Below are 5,861 nucleotides of genomic sequence, written 5' to 3'. Positions count from 1 at the left end.
TGCATTCATGGTCTCGGACGATAGCCTGGAGGAGCATTAGTGCGTAATCGGGGAAGAAAATCATATAAACTGTGCTTCCGAGCTGTGGCTATGGCGGACCTGTCAATCTTCACCTCATCCAAACGTCTCCTTCTGTGCTTCTATCCGGAACTTGTTAATTTTTCCCTCTGAGATTCCCTCACGTCCGATTCACTACTCAAGACGCAAATCTCCCTCTTCTGCTTAAGTCCAAGATCTCAACTGCCAACAGTGAGTCGCGTTTTGTCTCCTCCGAATAGATCACAGGATCTCCCTTGTGCGTGATTCCGGCATTGCTTGTTCCGTTTGATCGCGGGAGCTTCTCTGCTGTCCATTAAGCTCGGAATCGGAGTCGTGTTAAGGTTTTCAATTCGAGGCTCGAAGTTGTCTCTGCATTGCCTTTGTGACGACCGTGTGGTCAAAAACAGCATGGCTCGCCCTTCACGCTTCGTGCTCTCTGCTCGCCTCCTGCGGCAGAAACTTCCCAGAGTTACCTGCGATGGCAGGGGTTTGATCGAAATCTCATGGCAGCACTGTGATAATTTCCCGCTTGATAATTCAAGCCAGTGTATGCATATCTAACCTTGTAAAACAGACTCAAACGGAGCCAGACTTCATTACTGGATACTAGTTTTTACACGTTCATTTTAACATCCAAGCATATCAGGTCTCCAATCATCGCCTGTGTGCTTCCGCTCTCATTCCCATTGATTGAATTGTATTTACCTTTCTCACTCATGGCACAATCAAGAAGCAACATGCAGCTACCTGCGACATTAAAGTGAATTTATATCATGGACCTACTGTGAAGAGACCTTGCAACTCTGCATATAACAGGAAGTACTTTACTTTGAGAACTACACGAGTGACCCAAATGCACCTGGATCTATACCAGTTATGGCTCCACAGAATGATAGATCTCGCAGATTGAAGTGATTCTGTCTGGCGGAGAATTGCAGAGGGTTGCTTTATGTTTGTGCCTCGGAAACCTTGCAGACATATATCTTATCGATGAGCCGAGTGCTTACCTTGATTCAGAGCAGCGAATTGTGGCAGCAAAAGTGATCAAACACTTTCTTTTGTATGCTAAAAAGACTGCATTTGTTGTTGAGCATGACTTCATTATGGCAACATACCTGGTTGACAGGGTAATTGTGTATGAGGAAAAACAATCAATTGACTGTGTTGCGAATACACCACAGTCTCTCTTGACTGACATGAACATGTTTCTATCGCATCTGGATATTACTTTCAGACACGATCCCACAAACTATCGGCCTCGTATCAACAAGCTGGATTCTACAAAAGATAGGGAGCAGAAGTCTAAGGCTCTTACTATTACTTGGATGACTAAGAGTTTTTTTTGAAAGCTAAACATGGATATAACAATTGTGGGGAATTGCTGCCAATTTGGGTACTGTGCTACAGGCTGTGCAGTATGCCATATAGTGCATGTCACGAGGAGTAAATAATACTCTGGATGAAAACAGTCTATGAACTGTGAATCTCCTTCAATGCGGTGTTACTGCATCAACGTCAATTTTGCTCTTAGCTATATTCTCACACAATGGATCTGCCTTCAATTTATAGGTCATTCAATCATAAACCTACTTCAGTAAACCAATTACTTCTAAAAATTGCTAATCCTTGAGATGAGAACTTGTGCTTTTACAAGTCCTACTATTCAGTTTATAGAGATGCTATCATCTGCAAGAGAGTCTTTGGATACTATTGTGACCAAATTTACTGCAATAGAGCTTGATGACATAAAGGATGTGGTGGCCCTGTCTGATTTGTTATGATGTTTCTCTATGCTCAGAGATAACTTGGCAGTAATATAATTGCTACTTGGCATCATATTTGTCTTGATTGTTTGCTTCAGTTGATCTTCTATCCTGAAATTAATCAAGGTCCTCTATGGTCACGACTTTGCTTTCGAAACCCTTCCACATCTTTGGTGAACCCGACGTGAAAGCGTCGCAGAAATTTCAGGATGGGAGATACTTCAGCATCTATTTCAGCCTCTTCTACAATTCCAGCTGCATCCTCTACTTCAGCTCCATCAATGACTGCTGCGTCAAGTACTTCAACAGATGATCTAAAGCAGATTTTGCAGAATACGTCTATGTATATGCAGCTTCAAAATCAGCAGACACAATTGTATATGCAGCAGCAGCAACAATTGCATCAACAACAGTTGTCTCAGCAAAGGCAACTCTATTCGGAGCAGGAGAATGCAAATAGTGCGACTAAGGCGATTGAAGCAGTTGAGAATGAGAAGAAGCTATTTGATGGCCGTAATGTTTCAGCATATTTGAAGACATATGAGATCAAGATGGGGTTTTTTGGAGTTCCAGCTGGACTTATGAGTAAGTACTTCCTTCATCTTGTCACACCCGCCTTGAGGGAAAAAGTGACTAATCTTTTTATTCAAAATTCACATTGGCAAGATTTTAAGAAGGCCCTGAAAGAAGAGTATTTCCTTGAGGACTTTGGGATGGCTACACGGCGGTCATTCCGAGAGTGGATCTACATGCCAAACAAAGGTTTAGCTGCTTCAGAGTTGATTCGAGAATTTGAAGAGAGGTATAGTCAGCTTGATGCCATTGAACAAAGAGCATTGGATGTTGAAAAAGTTGAGCTTTTCTTGCAAGCTGCAGATCCTGCTCTTCAGGAAGAATTGGGAGAACTTCTTGAGGATCGCATGAAGCCTATGGGACTTAAAACAGATTGGCAGGATGCCCAAGATGCAGTCTCGACTTTGACCAAGAGGAGGATATGGAAGACCCGCCTACAGAATGGTTCTATGACACCGACACCTTCTTCTGCTCCTATGCCTACTTCTATCCCTGTTATTTCTTCTCCTCCTCAGCCAATTTCTTGGCCTATGCCAGTGCCTACTGTTTCCACTCCACCTATTCCTCCTGTTCCACGACCGATGCCAGCACCTTCTGCTCCAAAACCATCTGCTCCATCGGTGCCTACCTCTCTTGATGATATAATCAAAGGCATAACGGATTTGACACTGGAGTCAGTTAAAGCGGAGTAGGTGGGAAAATTGAAAGAGCAGTTTGCTTCGACTGCGCCTACTATTTCTTCTAGTGCTCCTACTGCACCTAGGAGTGCTCCTAGTGCACCTAGGAGAGATTGGAGATGTATTTGGTGCGATAGTACGGACCATCAGCATTGCAGGGATTGTGAATCTTTTCAGGATGCAAGGAGGAAGAATTTGGTATTTTGGGGACAGGATGGTAAGATTTGGTTGACTGAAACAGGAGCTCCGCTTGCTACCAAATTTGGGAAAGGCGGAATGAAGAAGTTAGTGGATGACATGACTGCGCGTACTTCTTATGTGACAGCTAGAGGAGATGCTTCTGCATATGGAGTCCAGATTGAGAAGGGATCAGAGAATTAGTCAGCACTATGGACTTATGCTATGGAGGCTGCAAACAAGGGAAAAATTCAGCAAACTGTTTTGACTAGTGCAGGCTCTAGTATCAGATCAGAGACAGGTTGGGATTCACCTGTTGACAGGTACTCTATTTATGCTTATTTGGCTAAGTCTCAGGGAGCAGATGTACTTGTTGAGGAGAAGTGTAAGAGGGATGAAGAAAATCCAAGTGCAGCTAAAAAGACTAGAGGGGGTGAGTTTGTTACTCCACCTACTGCAGGACCATCTTGGAGACCAGGGCCAGAACGACAGATGGAAGATGCTCAAAAGAGAGAAAAGAGGCAAGAGCCTAGAGAGAGAAAGCAGCCAGGATTTAGATTGATGTCTGATATTGAAACATCTACGGACATGAAGAAAATCTTTAATGACAAGATACTTGGTAGTGAGGTGACTTTCACTATTTCTGAGGTTTTGGGCATTTCAAAAAGAGAGTTTCAAGATCAGTTTCAGGAGGTCCTGAAGAGGAAAAGACATGCATTGCCTACTACTGATACACAGGGAGTTTTGATTGGAGAGTTGGATGAGGATGAGGATGAGGTTATGGTTGAGAATGCTTCTGTTTTTCCGCAGATAGAGAAGAGGGTTCAGCCTATGCATTATGCTGAAACTGATGAGCCTGTCTTGATACCGCGTAGTCACTTTTCGCGGAGTCATTGGGCTAGGGCAACTACAGAGACGATGGTAAAAATTGGAGAGAAACAAGTGCCTTATGTTGCATTGGTGGATCATGGTTCAGAGATTAATCTCATAGTTCATGGAGTTTATGAGAGTAACAGATGGCCTATGGATGTAGAGCATGGGTGGCGTATGAGAGCCGCCAACAATACTGCAGGTGATTTGTATGCTATGTGTCCCAGTGTTAGGGTTTCTATTGGAGATGTAGAGGAGGATTTCCATTTCTTTGTGCAGGATTCATGCTCTTATCCTATAATTCTTGGACAGCCATTCATCACAGAGATGCGCATGGAAACAAAGGTAATGGATGATGGATCTGCTTATGCACGGATTCACAGTAAAGATGGCATGAGAGCAGCACAGTTTATGACTGTGTGTGTGAACCATGTTAGAAACAGGGATACTCTCAGAGATGCACCTTTGCTCACTGTGAGGGATTCCGGTTTTCATTAGGTACCGCCGTTTCGCGAGACGACGGTGGTACAGAGCAGAGGAGATTGGTGTTCTCACCTCCTGGCAGCAGTGTTTTCTCCTCCGGTTTTGTTGGGATTTTAGCAAACAGTTCGATGAGCTATCAGAAGATTTCTAGGTTGCCTAGAGCTGCCAGGCAGTACATATGCAGGAAGGAGAAAAATTTGAAAAATGCAGGAATTTTAGAGGATGACGAGCACATAGATGGGATGTATGACAGTATGATTTGTGCAGATACGATGGAAGAGATGGAAGATATGCTAAAAACTGATATGCAGAGTTGTCACAGTAATGTATTAGTGCAATCCCTGGACATGTTTCATGAAATTGCAGATTTTGTGTAACAGATTGAGTCAGAGGCTGAGGTGGTTCAGCAAAAAGTATTGAGTGCTGAAGAAATTCATCAAACAGAGTTTCTAGCTGATTATGATCAGCTTACAGAGACACAGAGGGCTGAAAACTTTCAGCCAACAGAGTTTACTGTTGAAATATTTCAACATCCACAGTTTAGGGCTGTTCCTATGCAGTCCATAGAGCAGAGGGCTGAGAATATTCAGCCAATGGAGTGTAGAATTGCTGATTTACAGCAAGATTTGAGTAATGCGGAGGTTCATAATGAAGCCAGGGTTGACACGAAATACAAGACTGTGGATAAGAAGGTGAAGCCGATAGCTGTACCACTTCCACTTGATAGTGATCAGCAAATAGAGAGGGCTGCCAAACAGCCAATTTTGAGGAATCCGAAGCATATAGGTCATAAATTTTCAGCAGAGACTCTTGCTGAACTGAAAATTGAAAATGGTGATTTCTTACTACCTACAGAGAAGCAATGCTTTCAGGAGATGCTTGAGCGACATGGAAGGGGATTTGCATTTTTCCCGCATGAGATTGGATGTGTGAATCTGGATATTGTTGCTCCTATGGTGATTTTTACTATTTCTCATATTCCATGGAATCTCCGACCTATTCCAGTGCCTAAGGCACACCTGCCAAAGCTGATTGATTTATTGAATGAGAAAATCAGGATGGGAATTCTTGAGCCTTCATCTGTACCATACTCAAACAGGTGGTTTACAGTTCCAAAGAAGAATGGTACTCTCCGATTTATACAGGACATGCAGCCAGCAAACAGAGTTACTATCAGGAATGTTGGTATAGGTCTAGTTGTGGATGAGTTTGCAGAAGCATTTGCTGGACGTGCCATCTATTCTTTAGGTGATTTGTATTCAGGATATGATTAGTTTCA

At 43.1% G+C, this 5,861-nt stretch overlaps 1 pseudogene; it reads left to right on the top strand.

Moving 5' to 3' along the window:
* The first annotated feature begins 447 nt into the window (after positions 1-447).
* On the top strand, positions 448-1,467 carry LOC148031423 (ABC transporter E family member 2 pseudogene; annotated as a pseudogene).
* The last annotated feature ends 4,394 nt before the right edge of the window (positions 1,468-5,861 follow it).

Source organism: Lygodium microphyllum, chromosome 9 (assembly GCF_053477565.2).
Source record: "Lygodium microphyllum isolate KBCC chromosome 9, Lygodium_microphyllum_v1.1.10, whole genome shotgun sequence".
In the NCBI taxonomy this organism is placed as follows: Eukaryota; Viridiplantae; Streptophyta; class Polypodiopsida; order Schizaeales; family Lygodiaceae; genus Lygodium; species Lygodium microphyllum.
This window is presented reverse-complemented; position numbering and strand designations above follow the sequence as displayed.